The 25,133-nt window shown below is 40.3% G+C and overlaps 1 protein-coding gene across 4 annotated transcripts in view; it reads right to left on the bottom strand.

Annotated features, from left to right (window-relative positions):
• Positions 1–25,133, bottom strand: part of CEP85L (centrosomal protein 85 like) — a 240,476-nt gene that overhangs the window by 129,203 nt on the left and 86,140 nt on the right. Inside the window, exon 1 of one of the 4 annotated variants that reach the window (XM_023219006.2) lies at positions 3,632–4,523. The exons of the other annotated variants lie outside the window; for them this stretch is intronic. The gene's annotated coding sequence lies outside the window, so the exon portion shown is untranslated. Of the gene's footprint in view, positions 1–3,631; positions 4,524–25,133 lie in introns of those variants that run through there. 4 annotated transcript variants of the gene reach the window in all.

Genomic DNA, 25,133 nt, shown 5'->3' with positions numbered 1-25,133 from the left:
CTGAGGTTTTTACAATAATCAGTCTTTTAAAAAAGAATTTAAGTGTATTCACATATTTCACCTAAAAATTATCACAACAAACCAAATTAATGCAGCACTTCACGCCACAGTCTCACCAATCAAGAAGAAATGCTTACTTCAAGCCAAATAGTAACAGTAATAAAGTTGAAGACAGCTAACTAAAATATGCTGTAGATAGAATCTAAAAGTAAAATTATATTTGATAATATACAAATTTCATGTACATTATTTGGAAATTAATATAATAATGTGACATGGTAATTCTCAGCTGGGTGTTGTAATACAAAGGAGATAAACGTATTTTAGGTTATTCTAAAATGTCTGGAATTTAGCTAGCATAGATTTGTTTAATTTTATAAATGAGAAAAAAATGAACACCTTATAGACCTGTGGTTAATGGATGACCCCCAAAAATTATATAATCAAAGACCAAAGGATAAAAAACATATCCACTTGACACTGATATGACACAATCTGATACATAGCATATTTTCAAGTTGCTATTATGTTATAAATATCAACCTATTCTTTATGTTCTGATGCAGGTTATTCTCAATATTCAGTAATCTTCCACTATGGTTATTTTCCTGAGTGCTTTACAATAAACAGATAAGCTATGAGGCAAACCCAACAACGAAAATGCTTATAAACTACGAGACTCAGGACTTGGTAAGCACAATTACTAAACAACAGATAAGGTAAAGAACAAAAAGATCCCATAAAGTAAAAATCAGGAAAACTTCAGAAAGACATGAATTAAGGAAGGAAAGAATACACTAATTGGAACCAAGTGTTACATCAACAAACACAGCAGGCTTTCCTTCTAAATAGTCTTTATTATGCCTGCTAAAACTATTTCTTTTTTTTTTTTCTTTTGAGGCGGAGTCTCACTCTGTCGCCCAGGCTGGAGTGCAGTGGCTGGATCTCAGCTCACTGCAAGCTCCGCCTCCCGGGTTTATCCCATTCTCCTGCCTCAGCCTCCGGAGTAGCTGGGACTACAGGTGCCCGCCACCTCGCCCGGCTAGTTTTTTGTATTTCTTAGTAGAGAAGGGGTTTCACCGTGTTAGCCAGGATGGTCTCGATCTCCTGGCCTCGTGATCCGCCCGCCTCGACCTCCCAAAGTGCTAGGATTACAGGCTTGAGCCACCACGCCCGGCAAACTATTTCTTATATTCAGGTAATATCTTAATACAACTGATTTTTTAAAAAAAACAAGAGTACCTTTCCAGACAATCAATAATAAATGCAACCAGTATCATTCATTACCAGCACCAATCACTCAAACCACAATTCTAATTCATTTTCCACAGAAGTCTCAATTTCCTGTTATTTATTGTAAGTCTTCCAGAATCTTACTATTATTCCATCTTATTTTTATCCACCATTCTTTATGCCTCTTTCCTAGAACGATTTGCCCTTTGATATGGTTTGGCTGTGTCCCCACCCAAATCTCATCTTGAATTGTAGTTCCCATAATACCCTCATATCGTGGGAGGGACCCGCTGGGAGGTAATTTAATCACGGGAGCTGCTGCCCTCATGCTGTTCTCATGATAGCGAGTGAGTTCTCATGAAATCTGACGGTTTTATAAGGGAATTTTTTCCCTCTTTGCTCAACACTTCTCTCTCCTGACACCCTGCAAAGAGGTACCTTCCCCCAAGATTCTAAGTTTCCTAAGGCCTGCCCTCTCCAGCCACATGGAACTCTGAGTCAACTTAACCTCTTTTCTTTATAAATTACCCAGTCTCAGGCATTTCTTCATAGCAGCATGAGAACAGAGTAATACATCCTTGATTTTGAAACTCTGACACTGCTTTATCTATGTAGAATAGCTTCTAAGTAACAGTATCTACTAATCATGGCTTAAACTCAGGATTCTTTTCCATTAGAATATTCTGTATTCTGAACTATGTAACATACGGTGCAATCACTCACTGTTTCATGCATTAATAAAAAATTGCTGGAGAAAAAGAGTCGAAGTTCAGCTTGGAGGTAATGGCAAGAACTAATGAAAGTAACAAAAATTTTAACATCTTCACATCAATCCAATTCAAGGAAAAAGTGAAAATCATACTCTCCCATCTCTAAAAGATTATAGAAATTTATATTTAACACTTGATGAATTATTCAGTGAGAAAAACAGGGATATTTGCTACTGCTAACTAAATTGGTTTTAAATTAATTCAAAGAATAAAATGAAAAAGCAGTTTTCTAAATAGCAATAGAAAAGGTGAGTAATTATAAAACAATACACAACAGATCAAAGGGTTTCTGGAGACTTATGAAAAAGATAACGATTATAGTCATCTTTCCAGTGAGGCGTTTTTCAGTTCTCCAGCTAGCCATTATCATGAGAAAGGCAGCATCCCAGGCTGGACACCGTGTGAGGCCTAGTCTGAGAATAGGGAGTTATTTTTTAAGCTCTCCTTAGCCAAACTGAGGAAGGCTAGTTCCCTACTGGACCCAGGTTAATATCATAATACTCTATCAAGGTTGAAGTAACTGACTATAAAAAGATTATTGAGCTTCGAAGCCAAAGCTTCAAAAAATAAAAGAGTTTGCCTCAACTGCAAGTAAATTTTTGATAAGTCATGACACAGGAACACTGTTTTAAAAATAATATGATTTGCTTACAGCAGCTTTTTACAATAACACTAAAGAAAATCTCAGAGCATCTGTTCTTCAACTTCTCAATCCTCATTCCCCACATCATTCTTCCCTCAAAGTTAATTTTAATGTTTATTAATAAGACCAAACAGCTAGACCTCATTTTTTAAAAGACCTCCACACAGTTCTGATTTATTCTCAACTCAACTTTGCTAAATTACTCTCTAGCACTTTTTAATGCTTTTCTATTTAACCACATAGTATGTATAGAATGTGTTGAATTATGTTCTCCATAAAAGTACATTAAAATTTTAACCCGTAGAACCTGTGAATGTGAACTTATTTGGAAATAGGGTCTTTGCAGATGTAATCCAAGGTAAAATGAGGTCATGCTGGTTCAGGGTGAGTCCTAAGTCCACTTACTGGTATCCTTATAAGGAAAGAGAAAGATATAAAGACAGAAAGCTCAGGGAAGAAGGACATATGAAGGAGACAAAGACTGGAGTTATGGTGCCACAAGCCAATGAATAATATACCAAGGACTGTCAGTAAGCACCTAAAGCTAGAAAAGGCAAGGAAGAATTCTTCTCTAGAGCCTTCAGAGGGCACATGGCCCTGCCAAAACCTTCATTTTGAACCTTAGAGTCTCCAAAACTGTGAGAAAAAAATGTTTTTGCTGTTTAAGTCCTCAAGTTTGTGTAATTTGTTACAGTAGCCCTAGGAAACTAATACAGGGGAGTAGAGGTTAACAGTTCTGAATCTGCTTTCTACACATATACCGGGGACCGAGTAAACAAGTAAATGAATGGTAGATGGTGGGAGGCTTCTAACTGTTGGAGAGGGAAGTTACAGATAAGCAAGGGAGAAGGGCTAACATAAATCCTGCTGCCTGAATTAGAGTCAAAGACATTAGAAGGAACTCCTGTTTAGCTCAATACTAATACTGATGAGTAAACAGAGAAATAGTTCTAGATATATGTGAATTATAGGCTAGTATACATACCTGCATAACCTAGCCCTGTCCTCTGAAAGGGCCTAAAAGCAATGGCATCCCAATAATAACAAGTATGTCCGGCATCCAGATCTTGGTTTCTGAATACCTTTCTCCAACAAAAAGAACCAGAGCTCACTGGTGAAATGATTGATTCAAGGGCTAAAGTAGGAAACTCAGATGAACATGGAGCATTTTGTGGTACCCGAAAGTAAGGAAGTGCTCAAAAAACAAAAGGATGGCTGGGTGATGTCCATGTCAAAGTGTCACCGGAACAAACCTGAAAGAGTTCTCAATGGCAAAATTTGAACAACAAAATATTATTACTGAGTCATAATCAAAAATAAAAAACAAATCCACATAGTCTATACTGGCATAAATCAATGATCGAATAAATAATATGTTTAAGAAAACATTCAGTAAGCTTGTCCTGTATTCCCAGACGAACAGTCTAACAGCGACATATTCCACAAGAGTACAGCAAAATAAGTGAAGTTATTCCAAGAAAACCAAATTAGAAAGTTTTCCATGAACTGGGCAACTGTTGAAACCAAGCTGATATGGGGTTGCTAGCTGATCGCAATGTGCCCAGAATTAGAATACTGATTCAGATTTTTACATTACCCATCCCACTTGTTCTGAGCAGTCAGAGATCACGTGGTTGGTTCACAGGAATAAGCAGGGTTAGCCTACATTGCAGAAACAAACTTAAAAACAATTGAGACTAAAATTTAATAACAAGTGTACCATAGTTTTTGAAACATAGTATTTCCCTCTCCAGTTTCTCATTTTTACTAAAGACAAATTATAGAAAGACCGATTTGCTTTATAATACTTGGCCTGATTATTTGTATAAAGTGCAGCAAGAATAATTATTTTTGATATAAGCTCTTTTTAAATTGGCTTTGATGGAACTCTGTTCCATAGATGGAATTTCAGATAAGACTTTTTTTTTTCTTTTCTTTTTTTTGAGATATAGTCTCACACTGTCACCCAGGCTGGAGTGCAATGGCACAATCTTAGCTCACTGCAACCTCCACCTCCCGTGTTCAAACGATTCTCCTGCCTCAGCCTTCTGATTAGCTGGGATTACAGGAGCCCACCACCACGCCCAACTAATTTTTTGTATTTTTAGTAGAGATGGGGTTTCATCTCTACTAAAAATGTTGGCCAGGCTGGTCTCGAACTCCTGACCTCATGATCTGCCCACCTTGGCCTCCCAAAGTGCTGGGATTACAGGTGTGAACCACTGCACCCAGCCCCAGATAAGACTTTTTTAAAGCCAAGCCCAGCCTTGGGTTTGTACCCTCAAATAGCATTAAGTTGGGTGAATTCCTTTCCTCTTGGGGTCCCAAGCTAACTTGGAGCTGCTGGACCTGACAGAAACTGACATTCTTTACTTACCACAGGTCTGAAATTCTGTTTACAGGGACTGTGTAAGCAAGGAATGAGGCCAGTTCCCCAAGGGGCTTTAATTGGCTCTATAAGTCAAGTTTAATTTCTTAAAGGAAAACATACCATTCCAGTCAAAGCTTTGGTAAAATAACCAATTTATCCAATTGTGTCCTGTTACAAAAGAAAACAGATTCTTATTGCACTTATGCAAATAACCATATTGCTCTAAGTTAAGAATACTCACAACTAGTTTCCAAATTCTGGAGAAATCAGGCAGAGAGAAATAAATATTCTCCAAATTTTGTTCATAGGAGTACTTAACAGTTAAGTGTACTTAACAAGTGTACTTAACTGTTACAAGTATACTTAACAGTTAAGTTTAAAACCTGTATATAGCTTAAAAGAAGTTTTCTTGACTCTGAAAAACAAAACAAAGGATCAGGAACGTTTTAAGAAAAGTTAAAAAGACTAGACTTCTTCAGTTTAGTCCATGTCGTTAACTTCTGTTGGATAGTTATGAACATTTTAGCTCTGAGAGTTCTGAAAGTTTTTTCCTTTATTCTGATGTCATAATCTCCAAAGTTATCAGAAAACTTGCATTTAAGAATACCTGCTAGGGTTCCACAGTTGATTATAAACCGCCTTCTAAAGAGGACTAAAACAAGACAATTGTCTGTGGGCAGTAAAAAGTTTTAGGCTAGCCACTATTAAAGCCACAATTGATAAGGAAATTTGGTTAATTTTGTGGCATACAGAATTTCACATAACAATTATAAATAACCTACATTAAGTCATATTAGAATTATAGGAGTTTCCCATAACTTTGGAACATATTCCAGTAACACATTCATGCAAATACAGTCCAAACAAAGCGAAACAACATTTTGTATTTGATAATAATGCTTCCTGTATGACTTTTACACCAAATAAGCCAAATTTCACCTTTATATTAATGTCCTATTAATGTTAAACCCAATTCTTAATAAAATTTTATGTCTATCCAGTCTTAATCAGTTTGACTGTAAGGTAAGATTCTTATAAACCTTTTATAACCATTTACATTTTTTTGTGAAAAAGCAGATTAGTGCTCTAAGAAAAACCTGTTACGCTTTTATTTCAATGTTTAATTTACGGAAAAACTGAATAATACCCCTTTAACTTTAGTCAATATGTTCACACACAGAATCTCTTAACAATTTTTTTCACGCCATCCACAACCGTTCAAACTTTTAGCTTTATTCTAACTTAAAATAACTATTTAACTCTTTAGGCAAAAAATCCACATTCCCATGCCTTCTTATAATCTTTTACCAAAAGTACCTTTTACTTAGACACCTTGCATGTAGAACTGTTTCTTCAATAGTCTCAATTACATATTACAATGTTAACTTTTACTTTTGGTGAAAACCCTGGTTAGTAAGCAATTTTGTGTTACTAGGACACACCAGGCACAACTGCAGATAAGAGCTGACTTTCCAGCATAGCTAGGGGGTGTGGCTAACTCTACATGTCCCCAGGCCTTATCTAGAATCTAATGGCTTTACCGCAGGTAAATTGAACAGTTTCCAAAACAGTTTAACCTCAAAGCATTTAGCAAATCTGATACTGACCTTAATTTAGACCAAATGTCTACATTTTCAAGATATTTTACCAATAATTTTTAAAACTGTCTTTATTTCCAAAAGATTACTAAAGTCACGTGAACCAAAAGGCATTTTTGTTTCCATTTTTCTGAAAAAATATTAAGTGCTTATTTTTCTAAGCAATTAGAGCTCTTTTATACATAAACATACAACACATATTAATAAATGGACAGACAGAAGATTCTGCATGTGTAAGATTTTTCATCACCAGTTTCTTAAGTGGATTACTGGCTTCAAGGTGGAGCCCTTGGAGGAACAGGGCTAGGAAAGCACGCGTTTCTGGGGCCAAATAAGCAGCTGAAGGCAAAGACAGATCCCCAAAATTAAGGGTGCCATTTTATGCTGGTTCCTGGATCCCCAAAAGGAGGGAAATACTAGAGAAGACAGTACAGTGCTTCTACTCTGCATTTCACTTCAAGGCAACCCAAAGGCAATCAGCCCATTTTGTCATCAGTCCATCCCTCATGGGAGTCTCATCTCCCAGTGCGGGGTAGGGATGTTATCTTCCAGGTAGCCAAGAGTATGCTTCCCTGATCCAAGTGTGCAAAGAGTCAAGTACCCCTCCTGACTACTATCAGCTGTCCCTTAAAGTGTATTTCCTAACTAGTTATTACACACCAAAGCTCTCTCATAATGCAAAGCAATTTCTAATACCCCCAAAACTCAAAACCATCAGATAACACAATGCAAAACCGAACAGAGCCTTTAATTCTGAGAAGGATCCATCTGCTTTAATTCCTGGAGTTTCATGAGGAAAACAAGAGGGTTTTTCCCCCAAAACAGGGTCTGTGGCACCTCCTCTGTTTTTCCCAAGGAGTCTCAGGCTACCAGAAGTTATCTTAGGGCCTCTCATGTGTGCATTAAGAGTGGAAAGACAAAAAACAAATGGAGAAAAATAATTTAGTCGACTGAGAAGAAAATACCTTTTTCCAGAAAAACAAGTTCCAAGAAGAGAAAAACATAAAGGCCTTTTAAATATATCTATAGCTTGTCTATCCATTTTTAATTAAGCTGACTTTTAACCACAGTGCTCTTTAAAAAACAAATCCTTTCAGATCTCTTATTATCTGACTTTAGCCTTCCCAAATGGCCAATATTTCTACCTTCTGAACTTTATCAAAGGTGTTCTGAACTTTATACAGTCCACGGAGGAGAAGAGAATAGACAAGATCACACAGATATTAAACCACACAAATGACTTCCTAGCGGAGAACTGAACCAGGACTGTCACTGTGAAACTGCAAAATGTTAGCTACTGAGCTATAGTAAGGGGCAGTCCCCATTTCCCAGAACGAGTCTACAGTAGTTAATTTTGAGCTTACAAACGCTTTTAACTATTTAACATGATTTTTAGAGCTAACTATGACATGAACCCTAAAATTCCTGTTCCCTGGAAAGGGGAGACCAAAAGTACTGCCACATGGTTACACGGTCAAGCTCCCAAGGACATAAAACAAGGTGGAGACTTCATCCAGTATTTTTGTTTGTTTCAGAGACCTCTAGCCAAGTTTGTTACTGACAAGCTTGCTGGGTCTTCTTGAAAAGCGGGCTTACAGGTGTTCTAAGCCTGTGTTTTATCCTGAAGTACCCCTCAACACAGAATAACGAATTCGTAGCACAAAATACACTAGCTTAAGAATTATTTTTTGCATTAATCAAAACTTCATAGAAATAAAAACTGATTTTTTTTTTTTTAAGCATTCAGTCAACCATTTGCAGAGAGACAGAAGCCTGAAATCTGATTGGTAAGAAATTCTTACCCTTTTGCTGGCACGCCAGGCTTCTAAGTTCCCTTTCCCTGAGTAGCCTTAGTGATCCAGCTTGTCGACCATAGCCATAGGGGCCAAGCCACATCATAAAGGAAAATCATATTTTTCGTTCTGGCCAGAGCAAAACACATGTGATAAAACACAGACATTAGCCACTCTGCTTAGCACCCAGTATCAAACTGGCAAGGTTTAAATTTGCCCCCAGATGGGCCCCATCATCTTTAATCCAAACTCCAGCTTGGAGTTTCAACACGTGGTCTCTGGGCAAGATGGTCACCCTGAGTAATAGAAAAGATAGGAAAGGAAACGTAGAGAAGGAAAGTATTGCCTATGGCAGGGTGGGGAAGATGAAGAGCTTACGGAGGCCAGAGAAAGACCCACCCATTGCAACAACACTGAAAAGTTCAGGCGGCCGCTTCTCAGTACCAAAGGAATCTTTTCCAGCCAGTCTCATCAGCTCTCATTTCCCCTTTTAGGGAGGAAAAAGCTCCCCATGTCCCACAATCCTGTACATGCCTAATCCTCCACCCACAGCCATAGCAAAGAGTACAAGGCAGATTAATCCAAAGAGAACAGCAGTTAACAGGCAATAGTGATGAGAGGGGCCTCTAATCCTCCTAAGTTGGGCCTCTAACCCAAGGTCGGTCAAGCACCCTTGCTTTTTATTAAGAGGGTCCTCTAATCTACCCTGTCTTAGGAGACACTCTAACTCCCCTAAGTTGGGCCTCTAACCCAATCCCATCTTTACCCAGGTACCCCGCTACTTACCCAAAGTTGTCCAATCAGTGCTGCAGTCTGTCTCCTTTGGGTCGGGGGTCTCAATATTGTCCCTTTTGTGTTTCATGAGAAAAATGTTACTAGACCCCACCACTTAACCAAATTCAGCCTTTGGGTCAGGGGTTTCTGCAGTATAGTCGCTTCCGTGGAGGCCAGAAAGATGTTACTGGATCCCACCACTTACCCAAAGTTAGCCTTTGGGTCAGGGGTTTTGCGAGTATAGTCCCTTCTATGGTCACCAGAAATACGTTACAGGAAAGGTGTCCTGATCCAGACCCCAAGACAGAGTTCTTGGATCTCATGCAAGAAAGAACTCAGGGTGAGTCCGCAAGGCAAAGTGAAAGCAAGTTCATTACGAAAGTAAAGGAATAAAAGGATGGCTGCTCTATAGACAGAGCAGCCTACAGGAGCTCTTGAGGCACCAGAGACTCTATTTCCTTGTCAATTGTATTACAAACATTTGCTTCCAGTATGTGTCTTTTTTATTTCGTATCTTTTATCAATGTTCAATTTCTTTAAATTTTTATTAAATGTTTTCTGACTTAAGAACATTTCTGCCGGGCGCGGTGGCTCATGCCTGTAACCCCAGCACTTTGGGAGGCCGAGGCAGGCGGATCACAAGGTCAGGAGATTCAGACCATCCTGGCTAACATGGTGAAACCCGTATCTACTAAAAATACATAAAATTAGCTGGGCGTGGCGGCATGCACCTGTAGTCCCAGCTACTCGGGAGGCTAAGGCAGGAGAATGGCGTGAACCCGGGAGGCGGAGCTTGCAGTGAGCCAAGATTGTGCCAGCCTGGGTGACAGAGCGAGACTCCATCTCAAAAAAAAAAAGAACATTTCTGACCTAAGAATATAAAATTAATCTCATATCTCCTAGATTTTTATGATTTTTAAAGGAAATCAATACTTCTTTATTTCATCTCAAATTTGTTATAGTTTGAAGTAGAGATCTACTACCACTTTTTTCAGGCCTAATATTCCCCTACTGCTTTAAAATGCTATCTTTATATCACGTATTAAATGTCCATATATGCATGTGTTTTTAAAAATTAAGTTAATATGCCTGCTACAGAAATGTGTTATACATATAAACATGTATGTATGTATATGGGGGTATTTTTGCCAAATGGTGGAACAGAAATTCTAGGTTTTTGTTTTATTCTCTGATTTGTTTGGCTCATATACCATAAATTGGCAGGACTTTTATTAATTATATGTGTTCTTTCCAACACAGAAAAAAGGCTCCCACAAAAGCCTTCTTTGCCTCTTTAAATGTCCATGGAGATCAAAACTAATTCTAAGCTTAGCTTATCTTAATGGCTAAATCTCCTTGGAGAATAAACTAATTCTAGGAACTTCAGGTGGTGTGAATTAGATTATGTGAATCATTTCAAAATAAAAATTATTTTTTAAAGAAATCCCAAAGAAAGCAAATCATAAAACATGTATGGAATGATCAGTTCATTTAAAAGCCTGTGTGTATGTGAATAAATGAACAGCAAGAAGTCTAGAAGAACATACAACACATTAGTAACACTGGCAACCTCTTGAAAAGCAAGAATTAAAGAAGGAAATGAAATAAAGGGAGACTTCTTTTTTTGCTCCATATAATTTTTCAAAATAATTCTACGTGGAGTCAAATTTATCAAATCCATGAATAATACCTGAAATATGAATTTGCTTTTAAAACAATGTTCACCTTTATGCTTTTGTAAATGTATATTTATTACCTTTATAAATCAAGAAAAATGAGAAGAAATACATAATAGTAGTTGACATTAAGGACAAGTTTGACAATCTCTTTTCAAGATCTTTTTCTCTTCATTTTCTTTTTCACTTACACCTATATGACAGGATTTCTGGTTCAAGATCACTGCCTGAGTATATACACATATACTGCCTCCCTTCCAAGACCCAGTGAAATAACAAAAAGTAAAACACAGAAACCCACACCAGTGAACAATATGGGATCATCAAGCGAAAGAGATTAGAACACAATTCCTGACAACAGAAAACAAAGGGTGTTAAATATTGAAGCAGAACAGAAGAATGTATACTGCAACCTCAGAAATACCAGGTTCAAAACCAGGATCAAAAAAAAAAAACAAAACAAAACAAAACGGAGGTAGAAACAGGAACCGTAACTGAGAGTTTACATGTTAATTGTTACATTCAACAAAATTGAACACCCAGTACAAACCAGTTCCTGTCCTATGATACAAACAATAGGCAAACCCAAAATAAAGCAGCAGGCACAAAACTGTGAGGCTGGCAGTAGAAATATCACTTCAGATAAGTCAGTTAGGAAACATTTCTAGGGAAAAAAAAATTGAGAAGAGAGACATAAGAAAACATAAGGGAGCAAGGAAGGAGAACAAGAATCACTTCTTAAGCAATGATAATGATGCAAATTGTGCTAAGCTATTTAAAAGTCATCGTATTAAATCATCACCACACATAGAGTTATCTCCAATTTAGAGATTTTTTTTTTTTTTAAGTGAGGCTCAAAGAAGTGCAAAATTATTCAAGGTTGTACAGATAACTATAATAAGTAATAGCAGGTTTTAAATGCAGCTCAAGCTATTCATCAAATTCATAATACTAATTTTATCTTTTGGGAACCTACACCCATGCTAACAAAAGCCAAGTAGGGTACCTAGACTTCTAAACTTGCCAGGCTGTAATAAAACACCCTAGAAGTGCCACCATAATAGTATCAAAGAAGGCCAAGTAGGGAGACAGGGCCTTTACACCTGTCTAGCAATACGGGGACACCCCTTCCACTCTACCCTTAGGTGGTATCAGAGGAGGCCTGGTTGAGACTGAGGACTTTCGCCATCACTGAGTAGTAATAAGGCAGCTCACACTGTGGTGTCAGTGGTGATAACCTGGGAATTCTGGACTTTCTCCCCCACCCAGCAGTAACAAGGTGCTCTTCCTTATCCCTCAAGTATCAGCAAAGGCCATGTGGGAAATTGGGACTTACATCTCCACCTGCCAATAAGGAGACAATGCCCCATCACTTTCAACTACAAGATCCAAAGAAATCCACCCAAAGGTGCATGATAATTAAATTTCTGAAAACTGAAGAAAAACAAAAAGAAAATATTGAAATCAGCCAGAAAAAGAAAAAAAAAAAAAAAAGGGCAACGTATCAATGGGGGAGGGAGGGCACAAAACAATTCAAATGACAGCAGATTTGTCATCAGAAATCACGGTGGTCAGAAAGAAGTAGAAAAATATTTTCAGGTGGTAAAAGAAAAGAAGTGTCAGACTAGAAATGTGTACCCAGTAAAATGATTCTCAAAGAATCAAGACATTCTCAGTTAAAAGAAAACTAAGATAATTTGTCATTGGAGATCTAAACGAATGAAGAATGACTAAAGGAAGTTCTCTAAACAGAAAGGAAGCAATAAAAAAAGAAACCTTGGAACATCACAAAGGAAGAAAAAACACAAGAAACAAAATTATGAATAAATAAAATAGGCTTTCCTTCTGCTCCTGAGTTTCTTAAATTATGTTTGACGGGTGTTTGATGTGGTTATAAATGTATGTAGAGGAAATATGTGAAACTATTTTATTATAAATGAGGGAGGGTAAAGGGATATAAAAAGAGGTAAGATTTCTCCACTCCACTCAAACTGGTAAAATAACATCAGAAAACTGTGATATATATGTATATCTAATGTACCAAGAGCAATGTATATAAAAATACCTAAAGCAACTACTAGAAGAACTGCACAAAGAGAGACACTCAAAAACACAGATGAATCCAAATGGAATTCTAAAAATGTTCAAGTAAGCCACAGGAAGACAGATCATGAAAACAGAAATGGAGAACAAATAGAAAGACTTAAGTATTAACATAATAATTACATTAAATATAAATGGTCTAAATGTACCAATTAAAAGATAGAAATTGGTACAGAAGATTGATGAGAAACCATGACCCAACTACATGCTGTTAGAAGTCATTTACCTCAAATAATAATATAGATAGGTTGTATGTAAAAGGATATAAAATATATGCCATGTGAACATTAACAAAAAAAAAGCATGTTGGCTATATTACTATCAAATAAAGTAAGCTTAGGAGAAAAGAAAATTACCAAAGACAGAGAGGGGCATTATATAATGATAAAAGGGCCTATCCACCAAGAAGTAATAGCAATTCTAAATGTGTACACACCAAACAATGTGGCTGCAATATATAAAGCAAAAACATAGAAATAAAAAAATACACAAATCTATAATAATGTAGATTTTTAAACACTCATCTTTCAACAACTGAGAGAAATACTAGACAGAAAATCATCAAGTATACAGAACTCAACATAACAAGATCTAATCAACATTTATGGGACATTCCCCCACTACAAGAGCAGAATATACATTCTTTCCAAGTACCCACAGAACATATATCAAATATACCATATGGTGGGCCCTAAACAAATGTCAACAAATTTAAAGGACTGAAATCACATGAAGTGTTTCTAGCTACAATGGAAAAACTAGAAATTAATAACAGAAAGACAGCAGGAAAATCTCCAAACACTGTGAAACTAAACAACACATTTACAGTCCTGAGAAGCAAAGAGGAAGTCATAAGGTAAATTACAAAAAATACACTGAACTAAACTAAAATGAAAATATAAAATATCAAAATTTGTGGGACACAGCTAAAGCAGTTCTGAGAGGAAAATTTTTAAAAGTGGAAAACTCTCAAATCAGTAATCTAATCTGCTAAGAACCTAGAAAAAAAGAAGAGTTCAACAGACCAAAAGCAAGTAGAAAAAAAGGAACTAACAAAGAGCAGAAATCGCTGAAATTGAAAACAGAAAACAAATGAGAAAATTAATGTAACCAGCAGATGGTTCTTTGCAGAGATCAGTAAAATCAACAAACTGCTACCAAAACTGAAAAACAAGGCAGGAAGACACAAACTAACAATAACTGAAATGAAGCCAGGCACGGTGGCTCACCTGTACTCTCCGCACTTTGGGAGGCAGAGGTGGGCGGATCACCTGAGGTCAGGAGTTAGAGACCAGCCTGACCAACACAGAGAAATCCCATCTCTCCTAAAAATACAAAAATTAGCCAGGCATCGTGGTGTGTGCCTGTAATCCCAGCTACTCAGAAGACTAAGGGAGGAGAATCGCTTAACCCAGGAGGCAGAAGTTGCAGTGAGCCAACTCCAGCCTGGGCAACAAGAGTGAAACTCCATTTCAAAAAAAAAAAGGAAAGAAAAAGAAAAACAATAACTGAAATGAAACAGGGGACATTACCACATAGCCTGCAGACATCTAACAATAAGAGAATGTTATAAACAATTCTACACACATAAATTTGATAATTTAGGTGAAATCAACCACTTCCTCTAAAAAACAAAAGCAACTCAACCAATTTGAAACAGACAAATTGAATTACTTTATAACTATTAAGGAAACTGATTTCATAATTTTAAAATTTCAAAAATTAGTAATCTCTGGGCCCATTTGCCAGGTGTGGTGGCTAACGCCTGTAATCCTAGCACTTTGGGGGGCTGAGGCAGGATGGATCACCTGAGGTCAGGAGTTCAAGACCAGCCTGGCCAACATGGCAAAACCCTGTCTCTACTAAAAATACAAAACTTAGCCAGGCATGGTGGCACATGCCTGTAATCCCAGCTACTCAGGAGGCTGAGGAAGGAAAATCGCTTGAACCCAGGAGGCAGAGGCTGTGGTGACCTGAGATCGTACCATTGTACTCCAGCCTGGGCAACAAGAGCAAAATTGTGTCTCAAAAAAAAAAAAAAAAAAAAAAGAATAGAAAAAAAAAGAATCTGGGCCCAGAGTATTTCACTGAAAATTCTACCAAACGTATAAAAAAGAATCAACACCATTCTATACAATCTCTTCCAAAAAATAAGAGAGAACATTTCCCAATTTGTTTATAAAGGTATTATAGTATTAACCCTGATATCAAGAGACTACCAAAGAAAAAAAGAAACTACAGGACAATATTCCTTATTGATACACAAGGAAAAAATCCTTAAGAAAATATAAGCAAAATTCAGCAATATATAAAAAGAATTATATACCATGAGCAAGTAGTGCTTATTCCGGGGATAAAAAGCCGGTTGAACATTTTTTAAATCAAGTAATAAAATGCACCACCATATCAACAAACTAAAGAAGAAAATCAAATCAGTTCACTCAGGAAAAAAACTGACAACATCCAATACCCATTCATAATAAAAATCCTCTGCAAACTAGGAATAAAAAACACCCTCAAACTGATACATGGTACCCATAAAAAACTACAGCTAACAGCTATACTACTGCTACTTCACAGTGAAAGACTGAATGCTATATCTGTATAATCAGGAACAAGGCAAGGATATCCACTTCCACTATTCATTCAACATTGTGCTGGATGTTCTTCTAGTCACTGCAGGAAGTCCAGAGAAGAAAACAAAAGGCAAACAAATCAGAATGAAAAACCATCTTTATTTACAGACAATGTGATTGTCTACATTCAAACTTCCAAAACAAACTCTTAGAACTAATGAGTGAGTTCAGCAAGGTAACAAACACAAGATAAATATACAAAAAGCAAATGTGGCCAGGCGCAGTGACTGACACCTGGAATCCCAGCACTTTGGGAGGCCAAGGCGGGTGGATCACCCGAGGTCAGGAGTTCAAGGCCAGCCTGGCCAACATGGAGAAATCACATCTCTACTAGAAATAAAAAAATTAGCTGGTGGTGGCACATGCCTGTAATCCCAGCTACTCGGGAGGCTGAGGCAGGAGAATCGCTTAAACACAAGAGGCAGAGGTTGCAGTGAACCAAGATCACACTATTGCACTCCAGCCTGAGCAACAAGAGCGAAACTCCATCTCAGATAGATAGACAGACAGGCAGACAGACAGATAAATTTATATTCTTAAAAGCAAATGTATTTCTATATTATAAATGCATTTCTAAATTTATTTCTGGGTTCTATGTCTCAATACTTGAAAATACAATACGATTTACAATCACTCCAAAAACATAAAATATTTAGGTGTAAATCTAACAATGTATGTATAGAAAATGTATGTTAAAAACTATACAACACTGGTGAGCAAAATAAAAAAACTAAATAAATGGAGAAGACACCATCTTCATAGATTGGAAAACTCACCAAGAAAAGACGTTATTTCTCCCCCAATCTGACAATTCCTATCGAATTCCCAGGAAGATTTTCTTGTATTCTTTTTTGCACAAACTCATAATTTTTAAGAGTTTTACTTCCAGTACCTTGATTATTCTAAGCTTATTTTTTCTTTTTTCCTTTTTTTAACCAAATACCCAGACTTCCATATTCTAAGCTTATATAGAAAGGAAAAGAAACTAGAAGAGCTAACACAATTTGAAAAACGGTACAGCAGACATAATAACTCTACCCCAAAAGTAAATAGAAAAAAAACAACTCAGTCTCTGTCTCACATTGTGCAATAAGGATTAATTAACTCAGCAAGTCTGGGTTTCCTACACCTTGTACATTTCAAGAAATATTTGGCCCTTGCCCAGCTCCCTAGGATGTAACCTCTAAGCCCTTGGAATGTCCAGCCTAGTAAGAAAGTCTTTCTTTACCTGGAGGTTTTAGGCCACTCCATATAGTCTATGCTAATCATGTGATTAATTGTGGGGGCCTTGGACCAAATGGCATCAGCTGGAGGGCTGCAGATGGAGGTCATCCATGAGGGCAGTCAAACACACCTACATACCCACCTACCAAAAAACCCTGGACACCACAGAGCTCAGCTGACCTTACCTAGTTTTCAGTATTCCACATGTTCTCATACATCACTGCTAGAAGAAATAAACTCTGTGCACATGACTTCACAGTGATAGGACAACTATAAATTTGGGCCTGGTGTCTTCTGGACCCTGTCCTTTGCTTCTTTTTCCATCACTGACTTAAATCTGTATCCTTTAGCTGTAACAAGCCATAAGTATAACAACTTTAAGTTCTGTGATTCTTTATGAAAATCAATTGAGTCTAGGAGAAGCCTTGGGGAATCCTAAACACACATATATAAAAAATTAACTCAAAATGGATCACAAAGATAAAACATAAAACGATAAAATACTGAAGAAAAAAATGAGAAAATATCTTGGAAATTATCTTCAAGACATAGAACTAGGCAAAGAGTTCTTAAACTTGACATAAAAAGCACAAACCATAAAGGGAAAAAAACCAGTACAGTGAATTTCAAATTTTAAAACTTGTGCTCCGTGAGGCCAGGTATGGTGGATCACGTCTGTAATCCCAACACTTTGAGAGGCAAAGGCCAGAGGATCACTTGAGCCCAGGACTTCGAGACCAACCTGGGCAACATAGTAGGACCCTGTCCCTACAAAAAAACAAAACAAACAAACAAACAAAAAGCCAGGAATGGTGGCACAAGCCTGTAACCAAAGCTACCTGGGAGGCTGAAACAGAAGGATCACTTGAGACGAGGAGGTCAAGGCTGCAGTGAGCCATAATAGCACGACTGTACTTCAGCCTGGGTGACAGAGTGAGACTATCTTCAAAAAAACGGGAAAAAAAGGGGATGGGACAGGGAACTTGTGCTCGGTGGGCAGATATGATGGTATGCACCTGTAATCCCGGCTACTCAAAAGGCTGAGGTGACTGGGTATGGTGGCTCACAACTGTAATCCCAGCATTTTGGGAAGCCGAGGCAAGCAGATCACTTGAGGTCAGGAGTTTGAGACCAACCTGTCCAACATGGTGAAACCCCATCTCTACTAAAGATACAAAAATTAGCTAGGCGTGGTGGCAGGCACCTATAAACCCAGCTACTTGGGAGGCTGAGGCAGAATGCTTGAACCCATTAGGCAGAGGTTACGGTGAGTCAAGACTGCACCACTACACTCTGGCCTGGGCAACAGTGCAAGACCCTGTCTTCAAAAAAAAAAAAGCCCAGGTGAAGTGGCTCACGCCTGTAATCCCAGCACTTTGGGAGGCTGAGGCAGGTGGACCACGACGTCAGGAGTTCGAGACCAGCCTGACCAACATTGTGAAACCCTGTCTCTACTAAAAGTTGAAAAATTAGCCAGGCATGGTGGTGCATGCCTGTAATCCCAGCTACTCAGGAGGCTGAGGCAGGAGAATCACTTGAACCCAGGAGGCGGAGGTTGCAGTGAGCCATGATAGCACCACTGCACTCCAGCCTGTGTAATGGAGCAAGACTGTCTCAAAAAAAAGAAAAAAAGAAACGCTGAGGTAGGAGGGGATCACTTGAGCCCAGGAGTTCAAGACCAGCTTGGGCAATGTAGCAAGCTCCAGTCTCTAAAAAAAAAATAAAAATTAAATTTTAAAAATAATAAAAACTTGCACTTTGTAGGAGATACAATTGAAAGTGAGAGGTGATGCCAGCTGGGCTTCCTGGGTCAAGTAAGGGCTTAGGAAACTGTAAAACTCATTCATTTCCTGCATCAAGACTTACTGCAGTTCTGGATAAATAATATTGAGGATATATGCTTAAAATATTCCTAACACCAGGATTTGCTTATATGTTTTCTTCCCCAAGAAAGCTATAAACAGCAACAATTTTAGCTGTAAGTTTTCCTGTGTGCCCTCCCCCAAAACCAGAGTTAAAGAAAAGATTAATTGCCTGTTTTTCTGTGATCAGCAGACCTTATCTATCCTCCCAATTCCTTGTAAACATAGTTTGTAAGTTCTATAAGGTCCTGCTTTTCTTGCTGTGAAGCTGCAAGGACATAAAACAGGTAAGCATAAGTCGCAATTTCAGTTTTTCTCAATATGTAAGTCAGATCACTAAATAATTTACTGCCTTTGTTTCTTGCCCCTGTAACATGTTTCCCGCCTCATGTATCTCCTGCATTACAGAGTTTAAAAGGCAATCACCCAGGCAAGCAGTGGCAACCCATTCAGGACCCCTTCCACGCTGTGGAAGCTTTGTACTTTCGCTCTGCTCAATAAAACCTACAGCTCACTCTCTCTCGGTCCGAGACTCTGTCACTTGTCGTGGTCAGCCACCACACCAATTCTTTGGCGTGGCTAGGCAATGAACCTTGGGTGTTACATCTTGGCGAGTCAGCCAGGAGACTCCAGGTCTATTGCTATTCTCCAGACTCTTGCTATTCTGTCCTGTCCTTCCTTAGAATTCGGAAGCTAAACACCGGGCACCTGTCGGCCAGTTAAAGGCAATTAGCATGACCACGGGACTAAAGACAGGGGCGTCACGCTTTCTGGGAAAGGTTCTCTGACAACCCCCGACCCTTTGAAGTCAGGCACATTGGCTTGCCGGGAACCAGTTCTAACTCTTTCACTTTCCGTGGTGGTCCCGAAGTACACCCGGGAGTGCTCAGCAAACGTCACAGTCTCCCAGATATCCTGGTTGAGACCACGGCCCCACCAGAGGCTCCCACAGCACGGGTTACTAAGCATGAGACAGCCACATCTTCTGACCCCTGCCTCCTGGGTCCAAGTATCTCCCGGTTAGACTTCTTTCCTCACCTCGTAAGCAAGATTATTCCCACTAGACAGGACCAAGAATCCCTATGTAGGAGCCTTAAGTTTTTAAGGTGGCATCCAGAGGTTCCCTGTCCGTGGTGCCCTCCGGAATTTAGGCAGTGTTGCCATCTGACTGCCACTTTCAAAGGCCAGTTCCCACCATTGTGTGTGGTCTCCCACATCAGCACAATTTGAAGACAGATCTGTAATTTCCATGTGGATGGTAGAGGCCCGAGGACATTTCCTTCCTTGTTCCCCAGATGAACTTCCCCTTTTTTTTGGTGCCTCTCAAGTACAATCTGTGGTGTGTGGGTATGCCCCTTAGAGCAGCTGAATTGCTATTTCAACCATTCCATCATGGGTATTGGAAGGAAGAAAATATAATCATCTGAGACACAGGATACTGGCACCACCTTAAGAGGGGGGCTTACTCCTGTGATGTAAAGTGGGGACAAAAGGCTAGAATACAGCAGTTGTTCTCTGGACCCTGGCCTAGAGGACATCAACCACCCCTTTTGAGCTTGCTAAGCCTCCTGTTGCTAATTCAGAGATTCCTCCTTGAAGGACAGTTTTATGGCCAGGCCCGCGTAAATTAGGCCTTTGGGCCTTGGCATGCAAGCATCAGAGGTTACCCTGACCCAAGCCTTGCCACCCTGGAACAGATAGGACATGTTGGCAAAGGGACCACAATAAATCCAACAGTCCTCATGCCCCATCTAGTGGTCAATGGGTGCACGGCAGGGGGCAAGGACGCTTTCCATTCTGCCAGTAAGCATGGTTAAATCCAGTAAATGGAAGGCTCAGGGACGACCATGCGCTCCAAGCACAACTGGACTTGACCCTTGAGGGGGTGCCCTAAGGGGAAGATGAGTCCCTAAGACTAACCAGGTGTGCGGGTATACCTGTGTTTAAAATTCCAGATGGGCACCACACCTTCAAAACCAGACACTCCCTTAAGATGTATCCTGAATAAATGGGACAAGTTCGACCCTGAGACCTTAAAAAAGCAGCAGCTGATGTTCTTCTGCACCAATGCCTGGCCTCGGTACTCCTCACAAAACAGAGAAAGTTGGCCCCCCTGAGGGAAGTGTTAATTACAACACCATTCTACAACTACATCTTCTCTGTAAACAGGAATGTAAATGGAGTGAAGTCCCTCACGTACAGGCTTGCTTTGCCCTTCGTGACAATACTGCTGTATGCCAAGCCTGCAAGATTTGCCCAAATGACAAAAACCCACAGTTGCCTCCATACTCAGGGCCTCCTTCCTCAGCCCCACTCTCCTCCCCCACTGACTCTCCTCCATGCAGCCCCACCAAAGTGTTAGAGGCCCACCGAAAAGAAAATGTAAACTCTGCAAACCAGGCACCCAAACTATGTCCCTTACAAGCAGTAGGAGGAGAATTTAGGTCCACCCATGTGCATGTCTCTTTCTCACTCTCAGATTTAAAACAAATAAAGGCAGACATAGGGAAATTCTCAGATGATCCCAATAACTATATACATGTCTTACAAGGGTTAAGGCAGTACTTTGATCTAGCATGGAGCGACATCATGTTGCTCCTTGATCAGACCTTAAGTCCTACTGAAAAGGAGGCAGCTTTAGCTGCAGCCCAGCATTTTAGGGATTCATGGTATCTCAGCCAGGTAAACACATCGAATGGCCCCAGGGGAGAAGGAGACCACAACAGACGGTCCCCACTGTAGACCCTCATTGTGATACCGACTCAGATCATGGAGACTGAAGCCGCAGGCATTTACTAACTTGTATCTTGGAAGGGTTAAGAATAGGAAGAAGCCTCTGAACAACTCAAAGCTATCCACAATTACACATGGAAAAGAGGAAAACCCCTCAGCTCTTCTAGAAAGGATCCAGGAGGCTCTAAGAAAGTACACCTCCCTAATTCCAGATTCCCTGGAAGGCCAACTTATTCTAAAGGATAAATTTATCACCCGATCAGCAGCCGATATTAGAAAACTCCAAAAGTCTGCCTTAGGCCCAGAACAGAATTTGGAGGCATTATTAAACCTGGTCACCTTGGTGTTCTATAAAAAGGACCGAGAGAAACAGGCCAAAAGGGGAAAGTAAGATAAGAGAAAGACTGCAGCCTTGGTCATGGCCCTCAGACGAGCAAACCTTGGAGGTTCAAAGAGCACAAAAAATGGAGCAAAGAGCACAAAAAACAATCGTCTGGTAGGGCTTGTTATCAGTGCGGTTTGCAAGGACACTTTAAAAAAGACTGTCCAACAAAAAACAAACAGCCCCCTCGCCCATGTCCAATATGCCAAGGAAATCACTGGAAGGTGCACTGCTCCAGATAATGAAGGCTCTCTGGGCCAGAGGCCCCCAGCCAGATTATTCAGCAACAGGACTGAGGGTCCCCGGGGCAAGCGTCAGCTTATACCACCCTCACGGGGCCCCAGGTAAGCTTAACCATTAAGGGCCAGGAAATCGATTTCCTCCTGGACACCAGCACGGCCTTCTCACTGTTAATCTCCTGCCCTGGAGGGTTATCCTCAAGATCCATTACCATCCGAGGAATCCTAGCACAGCCTGTAACCAGGTATTTCTCCCACCTCCGCAGCTGCAATTGGGAGACCTTGCTCTTGTCACATGTTTCTTGCCTGAGAGTCCCACACCCTTATTAGGGAAGGACATATTAGCCAAAGCTGGAGCTATTATCTACATGAATACGGGGAGACAAGTTACCCGCTTGTTGCACCTTACTCGAGGAGGGAATCAACCCTGAAGTCTGGGCATTGGAAGGACAATTCAGTAGGGCAAAAAACGCCCATCCAGTTCAAATTAGGCTAAAAGACCCCACCACTTTTCCTTATCAAAGGCAATATCCCCTAAGGCCTGGAGCTCATAAAGGACTAGAGGATATTATCAGGCATTTAAAAGCTCAAGGCTTAGTGAGAAAATGTGACAGTCCCTGCAACACCCCAATCCTAGGAGTACAAACACCAAATGGTCAGTGGAGACTAGGGCAAGACCTCAGAATCATCGATGAGGCAGTAATTCATTTATATCCTGCTGTACCCAACCTCTACACCCTGCTCTCTCAGGTACCAGAGGAAGCAGAATGGCTCAGTTCTGGACCTCAAGGATGCCTTCTCCTGCATTCCCCTGCACACTGACTCCCAGTTCCTCTTTGCCTTTGAGGATCCCACAGACCACATGTCCCAACTTTCATAGACGGTCTTGCCCCAGGGGTTTAGGGATAGCCCTCATCTGTTTGGTCAGGCACTGGCCCAAGACCTAGGCCAATTCTCAAGTCCAGGCACTCTAGTCGTCCAATATGTGGATGACTTACTTTTGGCTACCAGTTTGGAGACCTCATGTCAGCAGACTACTCTAGATCTCTTGAATTTTCTAGCTAATAGAGGGTACAAGGTATTTAAGTCAGAGGCCCAGCTCTGCCTACAACAAGTTAAATATCTAGGCCTAATCCTAGCCAAAGGAACTAGGGCCCTCAACAAAGAACAAAGTCAGCCTATACTGGCTTACCCTCGCCCTGAGACATTCAAACAGTTGCAGGGATTCCTTGGAATCACCGGCTTTTGCCGACTGTGGATCCCTGGATACAGTGAGATGGCCAGGCCACTCTATATTCTGATAAAGGAGACCCAGAGGGCGAATACCCATGTAGTAGGATGGGAACCAGAGGTGGAAGCAGCCTTCAAAACTTTAAAACAGACCCTAGTACAAGCTCCAGCCCTAAGTCTCCCCACAGGACAAAATTTATCTTTATATGTCAGACAGAAAACAGGAATAGCTCTTGGAGTTCTTACTCAGACCCATGGGACAGCCCTACAACCAGGGGCATACCTAAGTAAGGAAACTGACGTAGTGGCAAAAGGCTGACCTCACTGTTTACGGGTGGTTGCAGCAGTGGCCATCTCAGTATCAGAGACTATCAAAATAATACAAGGAGAGGATCTCGCTGTCTGCACTACTCATGATGTAAGTGGCATATTAAATGCTAAAGGAAGTTTGTGGCTCTCAGATAACCACCTACTCAAATACCAGGCACTAATCCTTGAAGGACCAGTGTTTCAAATGCGCACATGTGCAGCCCTCAACTCTGCCACTTTTCTCCCAGAGGATGTGGAGCCAATAGAGCATAACTGCCACCAAATTATCCACCAGACTTAGGCTGCCCGGGAGGATCTCTCAGAAGTCCCCTTAACTAACCCTGATCTTAACCTGTATACTGATGGAAGTTCATTTATAGAAAATGGGGTGCAAAGGGCAGGCTATGCCATAGTTAGCAATGCAACAGTACTTGAGAGTAAGTGTCTTCCCCCAGAGACCAGCACCCGGTTAGCAGAACTAGTGGCACTTACCTGAGCCTTAGAACTGGAAGAAGGAAAAAGAATAAATGTATAGATAGAGAGCTGGTATGCTTTTCTAGTTCTGCATGCCCATGCTGCAATATGGAAAGAGAGGGAGTTTATAACCTCCGGGGAGACACCCATTAAGTACCACAAGGAAATCATGAAATTATTGCACGCAATGCAGAAACCCAAGGAGGTGGCAGTCTTACACTGCCAGGGTCATCAAAAAGGTGAAGGAGAAGCAGCAGAAGGAAACCGCTGAGCAGATGCTAAGGCCAAAGTTGCTGCTAAGCAGGACTTCCCTTTAGAAATGTCCACGGAAGGACCCTTAGCATGGAGCAACCCCCTCCAGGAGGTTAAGCCCCAGTACTCCCCAACCGAAACAGATCGGGGACTCTCGCGGGGACACAGTTTTCTCCCCTCAGGGTGGTTAGCGACAGAAGAGGGAAAGGTGCTCATACCTGAAGCCAGCCAGTGGAAAATACTTAAGACCCTCCAACAAACTTCATATAGGTATTGCAAGTACCCATAAGATGGCCAAATCCCTATTTACAGGGCCAAACCTTCTCAAAACCATCCGGCAGGTAGTCAAGACCTGCCAGGTGTGCCAAAAAAATAATCCCTTGGTCCATCATAAGGCCCCTCTCGGGGAACAAACAGGGCACTATCCTGGACAGGACTGGCAGTTAGACTTCACCCATACGTCTAAGTCAAGGGGATTTCAATACTTGTTGGTCTGTGTTGATACCTTTACAAATTGGGTGGAAGCCTTCCCCTGCAGAACAGAGAAGTACCAAGAAGTAGTTAAAATCTTACTTCATGAAATAATTCCTAGATTCAGACTTCCCCAAAGCTTACAGAGCGACAACGGTCCAGCTTTTAAAGCTACAATAACTCAAGGAATTTCCAAGGCACTAGGAATCCAACATCACCTTCACTGTGCTTGGAGGCCACAATCCTCAGGGAAGGTCGAAAAGGCAAAGGAAACACTAAGGAGGCATTTGAGAAAGCAACTCCCATGGTCCCCTCTCCTGCCCATGGCCTTGTCAAAAATCCGAAATTCCCCTCACAGAA

Source organism: Piliocolobus tephrosceles, chromosome 5 (assembly GCF_002776525.5).
Source record: "Piliocolobus tephrosceles isolate RC106 chromosome 5, ASM277652v3, whole genome shotgun sequence".
Lineage (NCBI taxonomy): Eukaryota > Metazoa > Chordata > Mammalia > Primates > Cercopithecidae > Piliocolobus > Piliocolobus tephrosceles.
The sequence above is the reverse complement of the archived record's forward strand: the minus strand, read 5'-3'. Positions and strand labels throughout refer to the sequence as shown.